The sequence below is a fragment of the Euprymna scolopes genome, chromosome 25, assembly GCF_053919585.1.
Source record: "Euprymna scolopes isolate OS-2025 chromosome 25, ASM5391958v1, whole genome shotgun sequence".
Taxonomy (NCBI): domain Eukaryota; kingdom Metazoa; phylum Mollusca; class Cephalopoda; order Sepiida; family Sepiolidae; genus Euprymna; species Euprymna scolopes.
The window spans coordinates 36,071,745-36,092,376 of record NC_136506.1 but is presented as its reverse complement, the minus strand read 5'-3'; the positions used below and the strand labels follow the sequence as shown (position 1 = coordinate 36,092,376).

Genomic DNA, 20,632 nt, shown 5'->3' with positions numbered 1-20,632 from the left:
AGAGAGTGATCCGTGCTGAAATAACATTATTTAAAAAGCCATTCTTAACATCGGGAGGGGAAGGTGTTTTGTACCTATTCTATACTTTAATTGAATATAATTGAATAAAAAACAAAACTTTAATTAAACTTAGAAATACGATTTAAAAAAAAAAATAGCGCGGACGCGGATCAGTAAGTGCATTAGGACCGATTTTTTTTTTTTTTTTTTGTATGAAAACTTTATTCCATAACGAGTACGTACAAAATAATTATTTGCAATATTTTCAGTTTTAATGTCTTGAGAAACGCCTAGGAAGTGTGGGTTAGAATATTTGCACCTCCCTCACACACACACTGTCAGTTTGTACAAGTGCCCTTTTGTTATTTGTTTAGAATGTTCAATTTATATGATGGGGTTCAAAGACGCATTCGTGATTGACAGAGTGTGTGTGAGGGAGGTGCAAATATTCTAACCCACACTTCCTAAGCATTTCTTAGTAATCGATGGACGACCCCTCTGCACGTTTTTAGGGTTCCGAACCTGAACACATTTTAAGATTTGTTGCTTGTGCAGTTTATGGACCGTGTTTTTTTTTTGTTGTTTTTTTTTAACAATGGGATCTTCAAGTTGAATTCAATTTTTACGGTATCTTTTGTTTCTAAAATTGTTGATTAAAAATGAGAAGTAGCTTAAAAGCTCGCCAGTGACTTTCTAAATAGCGTTATTATTTCAGCACGGTTCGTAACCTAAGTTCCTGAGATTTAGGTTTTCAAGTTTCGTTACCCGGTGTTTACAAAGTTTTTTGACATCTGCAAAATGAAACGATTTTTTTTTTTCAAATTGTAATTTAAAAAAAGTGTTAATTGTGTTTGTATTACTGTACACATAGATTCGAAAAAGTTGTCAAAACAAATATATAAATAAATATTATCAAAGGCAAGATAAGTTATTTTTCTACAAAACTGGATCTATTTTTTGTGTTTTTATTCAATGTAACATGTTTATCCAGCTCGAAAAACATGCAGTGTTTACCGATGTATTGGAAAATTCAAAATGGCGCCCGACACTCTCTTTAACATGGTAAATTTGGGAAAAGGTGTTATAAATAATAAACTAGACAAAATACTATTTAAAAAAACACCGAATATATGTCAACTTATGTCACGGTAATATATATTGAGCGAATTTCTAACAGTATGTTCTCTAGTTTATTATTTATAACATCTTTTCCTGAACTTACTGTGTTAAAGAGAGACTCGGGCGCCATTTTGAATTTTCCAATACATCGGTAAACACTGTATGGTTTTCGAGCTGAATAAACATGTTACATTGAATAAAAACATGAAAAATATATCCAGTTTGGTAGAAAAGTAACTTGCCTTTGATAACATTTATTTGTTATATATTTGTTTTTTGACAACTTTTTCGAATCTATGTGTACAGTAATACAAACCCAACCAAAGATAACATAAAAATCGAATTGAACTTTAAAAGCATATAAAAAGATTTAAAAAAAAATAGCATGGTACGTAAACTGAATAAGTAAAATACTACAATTGCAAGGTTTAAAAAAAGTTCCTTCTGGTAAATGTCAAGCGTGGAATGCAAAACTACAAATGTTGTACCTCATTGATAAAAATGAAACATACTCTTATAAGTATTCTGGATTTATTGTAGTAAAAAAAGTGATTTTTCTTTTTTTTTTTTTTTTGAGGTAATACAAAATACAAGAAATGGCGTCGTTGAAGCGTAAATTCGTTTTTTTTTTTTTTTTAATTCTGCAAGATTATTTTCCGTAAATTTCGGTGTATGTCAATATTTTACTACAAGTAATTCATAACATGTTCTTGTTATTTTATATTTATAACCGCCACACACGTGTGTATTTAGATGGATATGTACAACAAATATTTATTTAAAAAGCAAATAAAATAAATCGTGTTTACTTACCATCGACGAATTTATTTATGTGAAATAAATTTCCGGTTTTATTTCTTTTCAAATGGTTAGTGTATTTTTTGTCTCATTCATACAAAAAATGCATTTCTGCACGCCAACACGTTGGATTTTTTTTTTTTTTTCAATCAATGAATGAAAAATTAATTTCAATGTAAACGCAATAATGAGTTTATAAAAAAAAAGTTTTTTTTTTTTTTTTTTAGTTTATTTGTTGCTGCTTTTAGTTTTTCATTGTTTTATAAATGATTTTAACGTTTATTTTTCGGCACGAACACCCAGTAATTATCATAGTTTTATATGATTTTAGATTGTTTTTGAAATTCAAAATAAAAGTACATTTTTAAAGATGAGGACCTGCTGGAGAATTATTTCCTTGTAAATTTCTTTTTAATGATTTTGTTTGGATTCGTGTATTTAAATTAGGTCTATGTGTGCGTGTGGAGTTGTTTGTGTTGTTGCTCATGCTTTCGACGAAATTGCGATTATAGTAAGGAACATTGTTAGTGAACACTGACAAACAGGTCAAGTGAGAAGAAAGAGAAATACTGAGATATTTAGAGAGAGAGAGAGAGAGAGGGGGGAGTCAGGAAAGTGGAAGATAGTGATATCTAAAGAACATAGGGTAGAGAGAAAGAGGTGGGAACCGAGAGAAAGAGAGATCGATACACTTAGACAGGTTAGAATTTCTAACCGTTAAAAAAAGAAGGGAGAAAGGGAAAGTGGAATATCTACACCGGGTACGGTAGAGAGAGAGAGAGGGTGGGGGGACTGATATAGTAAAGAAGGTACTTCTGCAGAATACGTACCGTGCTTTTCTTTTTTTTTTCTTTTTTTGTAGATAGCGTTAGTTTTTTTAAGATATCTTTTTATTTATTGTTAGGTGAAAGTACAGATTAGCTACAAAACGTCCTCCTCTCTCCAAAACGTTATTATTTCAGCACGGTCCGTATTCTACAGAAGTACAGTAGTAGATAGGGAGAGACGGGGAAGGGAAGAAGGCGAAAAATAGGATGAAAATAAGAGATACGTACAGAGTGTAAAAAAAAAAAAAAAGAGTCTGGAATATAGAGTACGTAGAATATATATATAGAGAGAGAGTACGTAGAATATATATATATATATATATATATATATATATATATATATATATAGTGTGTGTGTGTGTGTGAGAGAGAGAGGGAGAGAGACAACGCGTGTTTACAAAGAAAGAAGTACCGCACTAACTACGTACTTTTATTTTATTTATTTATTTATTTTTGTTGTTATTATTGGTTAGTAGCTGAAAAATGAGCGGTGGAGGGCCGAATGGAGGAAGAAAAACCCATCGAGAGGACAAGAGCCGTCGCCGACAAGAGCAACCATCCACATGTCTGCCATGTTGAATATGAGACGCTCTTGCGCGCCGTTTCCTACCTCCCCGCTTTGAAGAGTGTCCCCCAAAAGTGCACGCACACCTAACGCGGGGGAGAGAGAGTGAGTGAAGGGAGATAGAGAGTTGGAAGGATGAGGGGGTAACAGAGAGGGAGGAAAATAAGGGAATGGAGCGAATAAAATGTGGAAGGAGAGGGTGAGAGAAAGAAGTGTGTGGGAGGGAAAAGAGATAGAATGTGTGTATGAGAGAGAGAAGGAGAGAGATAGAATGTGTGAGAGAGGAGATGAAAGATAGAATGCCTGTGAGAGAGAGAGAGAAGATGAAAGATAGAATGCTTGTGAGAGAGAGGAGAAGAAAGATAGTGTCTGTGTGAGAGAAGGGGGAGAAATAGAATATATGTTTGAGACAGGAGGGAAGGGAGATAGAATATATATGAGAGGGGGAGAGAGAGGAGAAGAAAGATAGAATGCGTGTGTATGAGAGAGAGAGGGGAAGATAGACGTATCTCTGTGAGAAACGGGGAAAGAGAGAGATAGAATGTTTGTGTAAGAGAACGGGGAGAGATAGATTGTATGTGTGTGTAAAGAGAGTGAGGGAAAGAGAGATAAGATGTACGTGTGTGTGAAAGAGGAGGAAGAAGAGAGATAGTTTGAGAAAGTGGGGAAAAGAGTTGCGAGATGGAGCGGTAAAGTAAGATAGAGAGGGCGTGCGAGGGAGAGGAAGCGGAGAAATATATACACAGAGAGAGGGAGACAGAGGAGGAAAGAGAGTTGAGAAATCGGAGTAAGAGGGGAATCTGTGAGAGGGGGGGGGGGAAAGAGTACATAAAAGCCGACCCACAGCGTCGTCTTAGCGGCCGATTTCTCCTTGTTCTTTATTTTATATTTTTAAACTTTTTCTTTTCTGTAAATCTTCTTGCTAATTTCACAAACTAAGCCATACGTACTTTTATTTTCATTTTTATCTTACACTTGTTTTGTTCGACTCGCTTAAAATAAAAAGCCTCAAATTTCGACTCTTTAATGCGACAGGGGCGCGTGCGAAGTTCATGGTGACTATTTTTTCTTTTCTTTACGGGGTGAGGAAGTTTTGAGCAAGGGACATTTTTACATTAAAATTTTTTTTTATTGCAACGGGTTTAAAAACATTTTGGCAATCCGGCATATTAACTGACCCTGTTAAGCAGTAACTTAAAGCGGAAGCGGAACTAGACGGTGGTAGGCTAATTTTCGTCCCCTAATGAAAAAAATGTTTTTTTAAATAAATGTTGGCGGACGTTTAGGAAATTGATCCCAACCTTTAAATTCCACAATTTACACTTTTATTTTCTTTTTTCACCTTATTTTCATCGATTACAAACTTAACTTTCAGATTTAAAAAAAAAAAAAAAAAAAAAATTGAATTTTTTTTACTTTTATCGCCAGGAACCAGTTTTCAATTATAACGTAAAATTGAACATGTACTTTGTGAACATCAACGATAAAAATATTGCTACTCTCTCACGTGACCGGTCCTGGATACAACTTTAAACTATATCCGATGGTGAGACCCTTTAATTGCCATTGCTCTCAGGTCCACTCCACTCTGACCCGGAGTGGTAGTACCTGTTAGGGTCCCAACTATTGGTTAAATAGAAACCGACTTAAAAAAAAAAATTCTTCAAAATAACTGGATTCGGCATTAAATCACCTGAAAAGGGTTGATATGCCGTAAAACAACCAACCAATCTTACGTGACCGGTGATTATTTTCATCTAAAAAAGGAAACTTTCTTAACCTCCCTTTCCACCACCACCCCTCTCTCTCAACTATTTTATCTATTTCATCCACGTCGTCTCGCTTGAAAGAAATCCAAGTATAACGTATTTAAACCAAGTTAATTTAAACTAAACAAATATTATTTGTATCAAATGCTAAAATTTGAATTGTGAATGTTTTCATTCATAATCGCCAAAACTTTTTTTTTTTTTTTTTATACAATTAAACTTTGTATTCAAATTTGTTTGAAGTGAATATTTTGGGAAAAAATTTTTAGAGGCTAAAATAGGACATTACTGTCATATTCATTGACAGCATGCTCGAAAACCTGTAACAGTCGACATTAAGTTGGAAAGAAAATAAAACAAAACTACGGTACTTGTACAGTTTAATCAAGACATTAAAAGATGAAAATATCGAAAAAAGTTTAAATTGTATGTATCCGTTATGGAATGAAGTTCTCTGAAAAAAAATTTCACTTAATTTCATCAAGTAGTTTTTGTTTACAGCGAAAAAACAATTTGTTATGATACTGAGCAAAAGGTTCGATTTTCAGGAAGAAAAGTTAGTATTAAAAATGGGGAGGCACTGTGTCGGCGCTTTAACTGGAGTTATCTAAAATTTCAAATAAAATTTTTTAAAAATCCCAAACGACTGCCTTCAACGTGCTGTCATAAAAACGTGTTTTTCCGCTGTGCTGTGTGTGTAAAAAAAACAAAACAAAAACAAACAAACTACCGCATCAAATTAAGTGAATTTTTTTTTTCGGAGATCTCCAGTTCAATGCAGGTACATACAATATAACCTCTTTTTTTTTTCTTTTTTTTTCGATATTTTCATTTTTTTAATGTCTTGATTAAACTGTACAAGTACCAAACTTACCCTAACCCCATTTTTTAAACGGGAATAATCACCAGTCATGTGAAAGAGTCGGAATACTTTTCTTGGTGATGATCACAAAGTACGTGTTCAATTTAGTAGAACGTTATAATTGAAAATTGATCCCCGACGATAGAAGTTAAGTACGGGCAAAAATGTTGGAAAAATATAGGGGGCATAGTTTTGAAAGCCGGTTTATCATATATTTTTTTAGGTTTCCGACTACTTTTAGATTGTATTCTTGGCCTTTAAAAAAAAAAAAAAAAAAAAATGCACACACAACATACAGAAATGAATATACAAATTGTACATAGTTAAATTTTACATTGAACGCTGGGGTTATTAGTTAGATTAGGATCCACAGAGTGATTGAGGTATTTTGGTAAATGTTGCCAGTCAAGAGTAAGACTTCAAAGTCTCATCTGTTACATAGTCAAAAAGACCCTGTACCCTCCCCCTCCCAATTTCTTGTAGGGCCTTGTGCCTAATTTTGTTGAATTGAATTTTTTGTACGTTTTTTATGTTCAATTTTTTCTTTCTCAATAAAATATATAAACAAGATCAAAGTGTAGTATCTGTTCTTCAGATGCTGCACTTCATTTTCTTGTTCTCTTTCGGTGGAGGAGAAATCCTTCACGACTGAGACAATTTTTATTTTTGTACCTTTTCTCCACGTTAAAAAACGACCCTGGTGTCTAACTCTGTCCCGTGGGGAGGCATAGTAAATAGGTACTTTTAGATTGTATTTGAAAGATTAAAACCAAAAGTTAATTTCCAAAGAGAAAATAAAAACGGTGCTTCTACATTATCGGGACGATAACTGGAGTTTTCAGATAAAAACAATGGTTTCAACTGATTTTTTTTACTTTAGGAAAACTCGTCCCGGGAAAACTCATTCATTTTTACTAGGTAGGAAAACTGGTCCATTATTGAATAAATATCGATTGAAAACACATTTTATGACCGTTATTGGAGGAGATATTGTTTTTAAAAGAGAATACACACCCCATACTATTGTTTACTGTTGTTTTAAAAAAATAAAATGTATTTTTAAGTGTTTGTTTTCTACCTAGCGTTGTAAGTTTTTAGTGGTTCAACTTATTTTAAAGAGTTTATTCAGTTTAATAAAAAAAACAAGTAATGTTGAGTGTTACTTTTGAACAAAAAACGTCCGACATGAGAAGATCACGTCTTAGGAGTCTAAATAATCGCTCAAAAATAGAAAATTAAAGAAAATACTGAGGTAAATATAGTTTTAAAACGAGCAGCCTTCCCCTACAAAAGAAAATAAATTTGTATATTTTTAGGCAATGTCCAAGATCGCTGCTCGAAAAAAAAAATCAAGCTACCGGAAGTGGATATGGTTGATTATGTAACGAAACCGAACAGAAGACACGAAAAACGAAAAAAATATATCCATTAAAACAGTTATTTAGTTTTTAACATTTCTTGTGTTATTACGAAACAAAAAAGGGGGAACACTTCGTGCATTATCAAATGATAAAACAAATATTTTATTTTAAACAATTAATCTAGTTTTAACACGTTTTGTGTTCACGAAACAGCAAAAGGTACTTGTGCAGTATGCGGGCGGCGACCATCTTTTTTTGGTGCGTTTCACTAAACTTTCGCCAAGTGGCGCTTCTTGGTCAAAAAACATTTAAATTATTAATTTGCTGTTGATCCTTAAAATGTGCTTTAACTAAAAAAAAAATGTTTCATTTAAATTATTTACTTGTTCGAAAAAAAAATAAAATAAAAGCTATTTTACGTTATAAAAATCCAATATTACTTTCTTACAAAATTGTTTTATTAAAATTATATTTTGGAGAGTAATTCTTTTTTGGCACGCCAGTATGCCATGCGCCAAATTTCATTCCGTCATAAAAACAACTTTCTACGAAAAAAAAAGCTTATTTTTACATTTTTATCTCGCGAATAAACATAACATTTTATATGACAAAACCATGTTTTGTGATAAATTTCTGCAAAATTTTTTCTAAATCATAAAATTGAACAAAGTTTATTTTTACAAGAATACTTATACATTTATCTAGCGAATAAACATAAAAATATATGTCAAAAAACACGTTTATTATTTTTAAAAGTCAAAAATATGCAACGGGATGAAGTTAGCTTCTTTTTTTTGTTTGTTTTCTTAAACGAAGCTGACTTTGGTTTAATAAAATTGTGTTTGGCGTACAGTTGAATTATTTTTTCTAAAAAATAAAATTGAATAAAGTTTATTCTTAAAAGAATGTTTATACATTTATCTAGCGAATGCACATAAAAATATATATGAAAAACATGTTAATTATTTAAAAAATAAATCAAAATTATGCAACGGGGATGAAGTTGGCTTTTTTTCTTCTTTAATGAAATTGACTTTCGTTTGATAAAATTGTGCTTGGAGTACGGCTGAATTATTTTTTCTAAAAAAATAAAATTGAATAAAGATTATTTTTAAAAGAATGTTTATACATTTATCTAGCGAATAAACATGAAAAAATATATAAAAACTCGTTTATTATTTTTGAAAAATCAAAATTATGCAACGGATATGAAGTTGGCTTTTTTTCTTTATTTTTTTTAAACGAAACTGACTTTGGTTTGATAAAATTGTGTTTGGTGTATCGCTAAATTATTTTTTCTAACGAATAAAATTGATTAAGTTTATTTTTACAAGAATGCTTATATATTTATCTAGTGAATAAGCATAAAATATATGTGAAAAAAAAACACGTTTATTATTTTCAAAAATTAAAATTATGCAACGGGGATGAAGTTGGCTTCTTTTTTTTTTTTCTTAAACGAAACTGACTTTGGTTTGATAAAATTGTGTTTAGCGTACCGCTGAATTATTTTTTCTAAAGAATAAAATTGAATAAAGTTTATTTTTACAAGAATATTTACACATTTATCTAGTGAATAAACATAAAAATATATGTGAAAAAAACACGTTTATTATTTAAAAAAAAAAAAATCAAAATTATGCAACGGGGATGAAGATTCCTGTAATAAACAAAAAAAAACGCCAACTTCATCCCCGTTGCATAATTTTGATTTTTTGTAAATAATAAACGTGTTCTTTCATATATATTTTATGTGCATTCGCTAAATAAGTGTATAAATATTCTTGTAAAAATAAACTTTATTCAATTTTGTTCGTTAGAAAAAATAATTCAGCAGTACGCCACACAGAGATTTGTCAAAAAATTAGTTTTGTTTTACAATCGAAAACATCGACTTCACGTCTGTTGTTGGATTTTAAAAATAAACGTGGTTTTTCATATATAATTTTATATTTATTCGCTAGATAAAAATGTAAAAACATGTTTTGTTTTGTTTTCTGTAGAAGTTGTTTTTATGACGGAATGAAATTTTGCACATGGCATATTTTTAGGCGTGCTAGTGTGCCAAAAAAGAACCACCATATTTTTTACGCAGACTTTTACATAAATGATTTTGCAATTATATATTGAGATATTTTTATACAATAAATGTTTCGGTTTTCAAATGTTTTTCTGTTCGGAACAAAAAAAACTTGTTTGTTTCTTATTTGCCACATTATTTGACCCAGAAGAAATTGGAGTTATCGCCTCCTAAAGATAACCGCCGTCTGCATACTGCAGAAGTGCCTCCCAAACAACTTTTGAACAACAACACCATCAACACCAACAACAATAAATTTCCTTTATTATCAAATAATACAAGAAGTGTTTTCGGTGCTTGTGTATTTTTGGCACCGCGCTATTTTTAAATATTTTTTTTTTTCGGGTTAAATCCAAGTTTCACGATATTATTATTATTATTATTATTATTATTATTATAAGTTGTTAGGTGGAAGCACAGAATAGTTACAAAACACACTCCCCTCCCCATGTTCAGAATGGCTTTCGGAATAATAACGTTATTATTTCAGCGCGGTACCAAAAATACATAAGTACCGTGTTTTCTTTTTTTGTTTCGTAGTAACACAAGAATTGTTCAAACTAACTTAATTCTTCTGAACAAAATATTAGTTTGTTTTCTTTTGATAATACATAGGTGTTTTCTTTCTTTTCTTTTTTGTTTTTTGTTCCGTAATAACACTAAAAGTGTTAAAACTAAAGTATTTTTTTTTAAATGAATAAATGATTTTGTTTTTGTCTTTTTACTTTGTGATTAAGTGTTTTTGTTTCTTTTTAACAAGAGTAAACAAGTAAAATTAATTTTTAAAAATATTATGGGGGTGCGTAGTCGCCTTTAAAAACAATATCTCCTTCAAGAACGGCCATAAAATGTGTTTTCAATCGATATTCATTCGATAATGTATCAGTTTTCCTATCTAGCAAAAATTAACGAGTTTTCCGGGGACGAGTTTTCCGTGCACCGATTAAAAATTTTGTTGTTGTTGTTGTTAATTCTAATAAATTACAATGGTAGCTTCCAAATTATGCAGTAGGAGTTACCTGAATTTTACTGAATTATTAAAAAGAACAACTGTAATCGTGTTAACAGGTGAAAAATTGCCACCATCTTTGTTTAATTCGATAGAAATTACCTCCCTGTATAACTCACCTATGTTTTACGATCGTTTTCATCAATTTCTATACTTTTAAGAAAAAGTTTCTACCTTATCAATTTTCGTATTTTTTTTTTTTTTTTTTTTATGTAATCATCTTTAAAAATATATATGGAGATACCATTGGTTACATGTGAAATTCAGTTTTACGATTTCTGAAAATCTCGTCCCAATTCTGTAGAAGCGCCGGAAAAACTAGTTTTACACGCGAAATAAATAAATAAATAAATAAATAAGCTATAATAAAAAATGTTTTCACGGCGACACGGCGAGTTAATCCAACTAAATTTTGAAGTTAAATAAATTTATTGTAAAAATTCTTTGAAAGATAAATATTGTTTTTTTTGGGGGGGGGGGTTATTTTAAAGATAATTAGTAAAGTCAAGTCCTAAGATATTGAATTAAATAATTAAAAAAAAAAACACACACACACTTTGTCCAAATAAAAAATGGTTTAATTAGACCCCTAAAGCGAAAAATTCTAGTTTCGTTTAAGCATAAATAACAGAGTCGTGTAAACGATGATTCTACGGAAGCCCAAAATGTACGAAAGTCAAAAGGTTGTCTGAAAATGATGTCAGGTAGTTAGAGGGAGGAAGGGAGGGATTGGTTTTCTTTTTCTTACCCCCAGCCGTGCAATGTATATTCCTATCGTGAACGTTTGTATAATTTTTACCATTTTTTTTATTTAATTATTTTTCTGTGTTCCTGCTTTTAAAAATTAAAAAAAATTTTTTTTAATTTTTCAAGATTATATAAAAAATATTCTACATCGAAAGTGAGACGTTCATTCAAACCAGAAAAATATTAGAATCTTACAAATTAAAAATTTGTGAAAAATGTAATCTAAAAAAATGTAGAAATATTTTTTTGGAATTATAATTTTTGTGTGAAAATATTAAATGAACCATGCTTGATTCAATGATAATATCGGTAGTTCGAGAAATTAATTTTTTTTTATATCGAATTCATAAAAACAGATTTTAGGGACTTTTTTCGTAATGTTCCTGAAAAAAAAATTTTTCTTTTATATTATTACAATTTACGATGCTTTAAAAAAAAAAAAAGCAAAAATGAATTAATTCATTTTTTTTTTACTACTGAAAGCCATAACTTTAGTAAAGGCGTTTTTGTTTAAACAAAATAATACATTTCCACTAAGATTAAAATAAGAATAATGGGTTCATTATATTCCGTGATCATTATTTGATAAATACTGAAAATTTCATTAAAATTGGTTGATTTCTTGATTTTTTTGTGAATTTTTAAGCAAAGAGAAGGGTCCAAATGTGGTAAAATCCCTTCAAAACGTATTGAGGTTATATGAGAAAATAAAGCTGTATACGCATTACAAATGTTTCTTTTCTGTTTCTTATGTTATATATTAGTACATTAGGAGTCATTTCGAGTTAAAAGTTTACTTACTGCACTCATCTGAACTATAGAAACTCATGATTAAAATGTGTATGTCTTGTGTAAATGGCTAATGAAGAATATGAAATATGGTCGACGTTCAGTAGACCGACAGGTGATCAAAAAGTCAGATCGAGCGTACCGGAAAACGAAATGAGACCAAATTGACAACTCTTTCTTTATATTGGAATTGAAGGCTAGCCTATTGTAATTGGCAGAGGAGCAGGACAGTGGAACAGTGTTCCATAGGCGGGCAGTTCTAGGAGAGAAGTTTTGTTCATGGAATCTGTTTTGGATTTAGACACAGTTAAGGAAATTGTTTATATAGCGGTTGTAGCTAGTCGAGTGTATTTTGTGAAAGTTTGGCAAGGGAGTCCATAGATTAGAGCTCAGACGAGCACTGTACATGAAAATAACGATAGAGCAGAGATAGGTTCGCAACGTCTTTTCTATGGTAAAGTTGTTGCAGGGAAGAGAAAAGACATCACCTGCTAGGTCTTCAAGTCCAACGTAAACAAGTTCTTGATGAGCCGTTCCACTTAAGTTAACAAATTTACGGAATTTCCATTACCAACGATTACTATATTGTCCAATTGACTACTGTACACTCTTAATCCTTATCCTCGAGTGGTTTCTGAGCCTTGATAAGTGGTGATTCTTATGTAAAAAAAATCACCTACTAGGTTTCAAAGCCGGTTTTGAACTCTGTCAAGACAAGATAGGGTGCAGTGAGCAGCTCCTGCCCAGATATGACAACAGTGCTCTATTTTAGGACGTACTCGACCCTTATACAGATAGAGGATTGCATCGGCAGTGAAATACCTACTGGAGCCGTAGAATGTTCCAACCATTTTTCAAGCGACCTTGGCAACCGATTTGACGTATGTGTTCCATTTCGGATCAACAGTGAATCTCAGTGTTAGAAGCTTGTCAAAACAATGTGCTTCCCAAAGAGGAGAGCCATTCATTTTAATTGGGGCCGGATAGAGGTGGGGAGGGGGGGTCAGAACAATTATGATGAAAAGAGAAAAGCTTGGTTTTGGATGCATTAATATTAACCAGCCATCCTTTTCCCCATTGTACCACGTGATCAAGATCAGAAGAAAGAGAATCAAAAAGATCTTGCACATTGCTGACCTTTGAAGTGTTGCCATAGATTGTAAATGCCTACGAATGATCTAAGATTTTGATTTGGGAGATCATTGATGAAGATCAAGAAGAGAGTTGGGCCCCAAGGAACGCCAGCGGTGATGCTATGAGCTTCTGATGTCTGCCCACCGACGACTACTCTTATAAACCTATCAGAGCGAAAGGATTTAATAACTGATATGACATTTCTAGATCTTCCATAGCTGGACATCTTGTAACATACTTTAAAACACACAAAAAAATCCAGGTAGGAAGAAAAGCGACCTTTATTGCCTTTGGTAACATTTATTTCTGTCGTTCATTCTTTTTAATTCTGTGAAATATTCTTATAAAATCGCTTATTATTGTAGATCAATAACTTTCTCCCACCTCCTCATCCCCACACATACGCACACAAAAAAAAAAACTTTTTAGGCGATTACGATTTAGCATGAAAAATAGTAATAATAGATCATGTTGGCTGAAAGCACTGACCTGAACCAAAGTGTACTAAACATTAATGTTATTGTTTTTTTCTTTTCTATTTGTAAAACTCAATCATGTTCTGCAAAGTAAAAAAAACAAAAAAAACAGCATTTTTCCTTTACAAAACAACCAAATCAGACATCATAAATAAATATTTTAAGATATAAAGAACTTGAAGCATAACATCTTTTTTTCCTCAAATTACCGCATTTGGCTTTAAATAACCCCAAAAAGGGTTGATATGCCGTAAAACAAAACAAACAAACAACATGAAAAGTTTGATGAAAGGAAGAACAACATGTATAAGAAAATAGGGTGCTAATGCACTTACTGATCCGCGCTATTTTTTTAAAATCGTATTTCCAAGATGATATGTTTTTTTTTTTAATTCAATTGTAAGGTTACATTACAGAATAGGTACAAACCAGCCTCCCCTCCCCATGTTAAGAATAGCTTTTTAAATAATAACGTTATTATTTCAGCACAGATCAATACGTGCATGAGCACCGAAAATAGACTAGATGATCAGTTTCTTATATAAATTTAACATAAAATGATCAGCTATTGCCGGTCCATTCTAGCGTTCTAACACGTTTTTTTTTTTTTTTTTTTTTTTTTTTTTTGCTTTGCGAAAGCGAAATAAATGCTGTGCGTTTTTGTTATTTTAGCATTTTTAGTAAATTATGTTTCGTTTTAAAAGTTTTGGAGGGGCTTATCACTCAAACTTAGGGTTAGCGGTAGGTTTAAAGCGAGTTTTGTAGGAGGCAGAGTTTGCCACTCGGACTAATGGAAGGGTTAAAGGAAATTTTCTTGGGCGGGGGGGGGGACTTTGCGAAATTTTACTTTACTAACTTTTAGCACGAAACCTTCCTACCTATCAAAATAAAGAAGTTAAGCTAAGTGGCCGACTATAGTCGGGGGCGAGTCGAAGGTTCTCTTTACATTCGCTGCTATAACGAGGTGTAGGGGAGGCCGCTATTCCATTTCGATTATTACTTCATTTGTTCTTCATTCTCCTTTTATGATAACGAATGTTTAGCAATGTGGCATCAAGTACCGTTATTTAAGTATTTTTGCATGACTTGCTTGAGAATTGAAACCCTGTCTCCCAGCCCATTAGCGAACACTCTTTCCAGTATGCCTACATTCCCCTTTCAAACATAGAATGGCCATGGAATGGAAGGGAGAGTATTTACCGTTACGCGGAACTGAACTTCGCTCGAAATTATAAAAATACGTTTTTTTTTCCTCCTTCATATTTTGTACGTTAGGGTTAGGGTTTCTTTCCGCTAAGTTTTTTGTGGTTGATAACATTCAATCGTTTACCAAAAAAAAAAAAGTAGAATTTTGTTTCTTTTTGGAGAATCATTCAGCAATCAAAATCACGTTAAATTGACGGCTTTACTATTAAGGTGCGGCAAATGTATGACAAGGCACGAAAACTGCTCCTGCTGATTCGCTATTTGTATGCTATTTAGGCACGACAAATTAAAGCACGACAAATCTATCCTGTTATCTTTTTTTTTTTTTTTTTCATTAAAATATATATTACGGCATAATCACGTTGACACACTGGTTCTTGTCAGATCACCGAAGTTGAGCCTGATTAGTACCAGATGGGTGACCATTTGGGTATTCTAGGCGCTGTATGTACTCTCCGCTTATCTCAGCATTTGCTTCCAGTCGTCCTGAACATACACTTCACTTGCCACTGGTATGTAGACTCAGGAGATGTGTGGTTGGAGATTGCGCACCTTCTGCCACGAAAATTTCACGCGCAGGCACCCCTTCGTGGGTATCCATAGTCTGTCAAAGACTGAAGGATCCCCCCCCCATATATATAATATATATATATAAAATATGAGTCAAACCAAAGAAATAAGTATTTGTTTACTTTTTATTTTTATATCGTAAATTATTTTTTTGTTTTGATTTCTAAAGTAAGAAATTGCTTTTTTGACGTTTTTAAAAGTAAATGCTTCGCAAAAAAAAAAAAAAAAATGAGATTGCAACGTAAATATATCAACGAATTTAATTCCCACAAATCTCACTCCCACCTCCCACCCCCCGTCAACCTGAAAAAAAAATTAACTTTTTCAGAAAGATTTTAGGGGGGGGGGAGACAAAAAAAACTCTCCAAACTAGCATGTCAGCCGGTCTCAATTAAAATTGGTTGCTTTTTTTTTTCTTTTTTGTTCATGACATGGAAATCCCAGGTTGCTTGAATGACGTCCCTATATTTCACACGGATAGGAAATCAGTTGAAGCTATTTTTCGTGCATGAATAGTAAACCTTTTCTATCTGCCTATCAAAGCCATTGTTCGCCATTTTTATTTTCAAGCTAACGTAATATATTTGACTGAACCTTTTTAATCGAGTTCACAAAAAAGCTTTAAAATCCTTTAAAACATTTTTAAAAAAATGATCCAAAAAAGTAACGTTTATTGAGCAGGTACTTGTACAGTTTAGTCAAGACATTAAATAATGAAAATATCGAAAAATGTTTAAATTGTATGTATCTGTTATGGAACGAACTGCGCGAGCCTTTTCTAGTCTCACACAAAAACATGCATTCACATTTCAAGCTATATTACTTGTCATATACATACGCGCACACGTCCACACACGTACACATATTCACGTTCGCGTACATACACACACACACGCTAACGTACGCACATACACGCACGCATGGACAACGTCACTTCCCCTTTCAAAGGAAATCCACACGTGCGCAAAAGACTACTGGAAACGACTATAAAAGAAAGAGACAGGCTGTTTCCAGCCCTTTTCAGACCAGCTTCCTAGCTGGGCGTCACGTCCTCTGCTACTATGTAGGGGCACGAGCTAACAGACAGTATGTACACTTTATATGCCTTCTCTCTCCATGGCCTGGATGGACTTTTTCTCATTCTCTCTCTATACTACAATACACTTTCCTCCACACCAGCTAACAGCGAGAGACGCACACCAAACTGGATTGACTTTCTTTCTTTCTCTCTCTCTACAACAATAGACTTTCTCCTTCTCACCAGTAAACAGCGAGAGACGAACGCGGATATGAACACGTGTTGTACCTTTTTCTTTCACTTGTTTCTTCACGAAATAAATCCTAGTTCGTTTAATTCAAGTAAACGCGTTGTTCGTTCCTTCCTCAAAGCAAAACATTTTTCCTTTCCCAATTCAAATCATTTTTCCTATCTTGTACGACTGGGGGATATGTATAATATATCCACCAGTCCACTACAGAACGTCTCCGAAAAAAAAATTCACTTAATTTCATCAAGTAGTTTTTTTTTTGTTTTTTTTACAGCGAAAAAAAAAAACAATTTGTTATGACACCGAGCAAAATATTCGATTTTTAGGAAGAAAAGCTAGTATTAGAGATGAGGAGGGGTGTCAGCGCTTTAACTGGAGTTATCTCCCTTTGTCATTTCTTAAATTCAAACAATTTTTTTTTAATCCAAGATGGCCGCTTTCAACGCGCTCTCATAAAAACGTGTTTTTCCGCTGTAAAAAAAAAAAAATAAAATAAAATAAAAAAACTAATTGGATGAAATTAAGTGAATTTTTTTTTCGGAGAATTTCGTTCTATAACGGATACATACAATTTAAACTTTTTTCGATATTTTCATTTTTTAATGTCTTGACTAAACTGTACAAGTACCATTGATTTTAGTATCACTTAAAAAGGAATGAAAAATAAATAGACAATGAATAACTGTTACCAAACGCAAGAAAAATTACTCTTCAACTTATCTATATAATTTTCGCGTAAGGATTAAGTTCATTATTTATGCCTTTGTTATCCTTTGTTATCATCACTTTTATTTAGCCAAGCACGCGGCTTTTCTCATAGCCGTACCTTTTTTTAGGGGTGGGGGATTGATTACGAATTGCAGGCTTAAAAGACAGCAAAAAGAAGAAGAAAAGAAAAAGCGAGATAGTAGAACCGTAAGCCAAATTGTAAAAGCGGTTACCAATCGGATTAAGGTAAGCTGCTCCTGCTGTTGTTGTTCCTGCTCCTCCTGCTGCTGCTGCTGCTGCTGCTCCTGCTCTTTCTTCTTCCACTTCTTTGTTTGAATTGACGGTTCTTATGGAAGACAAATGCTTGGCCAAGTAAAAGTGGCAATAACAAATGCATAGTTAATAAATGTTACAAACCCGAAAAGCAGCAAAATCCCACCCCATACACTGTAGAGGTTCCTAGATGCCGTAAAGCCTTTTACTCGAAAAGCTTTTTTCCCCTCAAACTGCTGCACTTTGGAATTGCCTCCCAGACCCCTGCTTCCTGACTGTACTGACATGCAGAAATTCAAGTGTAATGTGAACAGACATCTCGCTGCCCAACTCCCTAAATAGTATCCCTGCAAATCTGGTCCCAAATAGTAACCCCGCACGACTAAGTGGCCCTCTGCCTTGTTTGGGGTGAAACGTCAATAATAATAATAATAATAATAATAATAATAATAATAATAATAATAACTAACGGGATCTGTGGAAATTCCACAGCAGCATTTCTCATATGTAATATATTGCTGCTGGGCAGGCTGTGAGCGTTCTGTTCAGCATGAATGAAGCACAATCATATTATTCTATTTTTTTTTATTAAAACTGTATCGCCCCCTTACTAAAATAATAACTTTGATATATTTCCTGGGCTGATTATTTCATTACAAACACACCGGTCAATTAACTCACATTTTATCATTTTTTATAATTATTGAATATGTTACTATGTTCGAAAATAATTTTTCATAATTTCACCCCACATTATCGCCCCTCCTTTTACTAAAATATTAAATTTGATATATTGTATCGGCTGATTATTTTATAAAAAAACACAACTATCAATTAACTCGCATTTCATCATTTTTAATAATTCTTGGATATGGTACTAATTTTGACAATTTTTCATCATTTAAACTCACCATATCGCACACCTTACTAAAATAATAACTTTGATATATTGTCTAGGCTGATTATTTCATTACAAACACACACATCAATCAACTCACATTTAATCACTTTTCATAATTCTTGGATATGTTACTAATTTCAATAATATTTTTTTTATAATTTAAATCAACGTTGTCGCTCATTCTTACTAAAATAATAACTTTGATATATTTGCTAGGCTGATTATTTCATTACAAACACACTAATCAATTAACCTCCATTTCATAATTTTTCATAATGTATACCCACATTATCGCCCCCTCCTTAATAAAATAATAACTTGGAAATATTGTCTGGGCTTATTATTTTTTTTTACAAACACACTAATGTATGAAATCACATTTAATCATTTTTCATAATTCTTGGATATGTTACTTTCGACAATTATTTTTCATAATTTTAACCCACATTTTCGCCCTTCCCTCTTTACTAAATAATAACTTTGGTATATTGTCTAGGCTGATTATTTCCTTACAAACACACGAATCAAGTATCTCATATTTCATCATTTTTTCGTAATTCTTGGATACATTACTAATTTCGACAATAATTTTTCATAATTTAAGCCCTCCTTATCTCTTTTCCCCTTTACTTATATAATAACTTTGATATATTTTATAGGTTGATTATTTTATTATAAACACGCCAATCAATTACATCACATTTCGTCATTTTTCGTAATTCTTGGATATGTTACTTATTTCGACAATAATTTTTTATAATTTAAACCATCCTCGTCGTCCTCTCTTACTAAAAAATTACTTTGATATATTGTCTGGGCTGATTATTTCATAAAAAAAAAAAACACAACTATCAATTAACTCACACTTGATCATTTTTCTTAATTCTTGGATATGTTACTCATTTCGACAATTATTTTTAATATTTTTAACCCACATTATCAACCCCCTACTACTAAAATAATAACTTTGATATATTATCTGGGATGATTATTTCATTTCAAACACGCCAATCAATTAACTCACATTTTGTCATTTTTTATGATTCTTGGATATGTTACTAATGTCGACAATCATTTTTCATCATTTTAACCCACATCATAGCCCCACTTACTAAAATAATAACTTTGATGTATTGTTTGGTCTGATTATTTCATTGCAAACACACTAATGCATTAAATATCATATTACATTTTTCAATATTCTTGGATATGTTACTAATTTCGACAATTATTTTTCATAATTTAAACCATCCTTATCGCCCTCTCTTACTAACATAACTGCTTTGGTAAATTTCCTGGGCTGATTATTTTATTATAAACACACAATCGATTAACTCACATTTAATCGTTGTTCATAATCCTGGATATGTTACTAATTTCAACAATAATTTTATAATTAAAAACCCACATTATACCTCTCCATCCTACTTATATAATATATTTGATATATTGTCGGTGCTTATTATATTATTAAAAACACACCAATCAAGTAACTCACATTTCATCATTTTTCATAATTCTTGGATATGTTACTAATTTTGACAATAATTTTCATAACTTTAACCAACTATGTCGCTTCCCCTTAAATAATAGCTTTGATATATGGCCTGGGTTGGTTATTTCGCTACAAGCAAATCAATTAATTCTGGGTATTCTCATAGTATATATGTTTCACCTATCTTATCCAATCCCGAGTGACGCCGCATATTCTGCCAATATACATCATTCACCTATCTCATTCGATCCGGGGCGACAGTGGGTATTTTGCTCCTATATGTTTTCCACCTATCTCATTCAATACTGGGCGACGCTTTCTGATAGTATATATTTGCACATCTCATTCAATCCCAGGACTGACTTCATATCCGCCACCCCACTGTTGAAAATATACATTAAATAAAGTAATGTTTTAATCGTAAACTGTTTCGGCCATTTCCGGGACTGACTTTATATCCCAAACCCACTGCTAAAAATATACATGAAATAATGTAATGTCTAAATAGTAAACTGTTTCAGCCATTTCTGGAATTGACTTATAATCCCCAACCCACTGTTGAAAATATACATGAAATAAAGTAATGTATAAATCGTAAACTTTTTCAGCCATTTCCAGGACCGACTTCTCATCTCCCATCCTACTGTTAAAAACATACATTAAATAAAGTAATGT

General features: G+C 32.3%; 1 protein-coding gene across 2 annotated transcripts in view; it reads right to left on the bottom strand.

The window, feature by feature from the left end:
• The window catches only part of LOC145247332 (kelch-like protein 26), a 294,307-nt gene extending 290,426 nt beyond the window's left edge, over positions 1–3,881 (bottom strand). Inside the window, exon 1 of one of the 2 annotated variants that reach the window (XM_080108989.1) lies at positions 1,933–3,881. The gene's annotated coding sequence lies outside the window, so the exon portion shown is untranslated. The remainder of the gene's footprint in view (positions 1–1,932) is intronic. The other variant, XM_080108987.1, reaches the window with a different exon arrangement.
• Between the last annotated feature and the right edge of the window lie 16,751 nt (positions 3,882–20,632).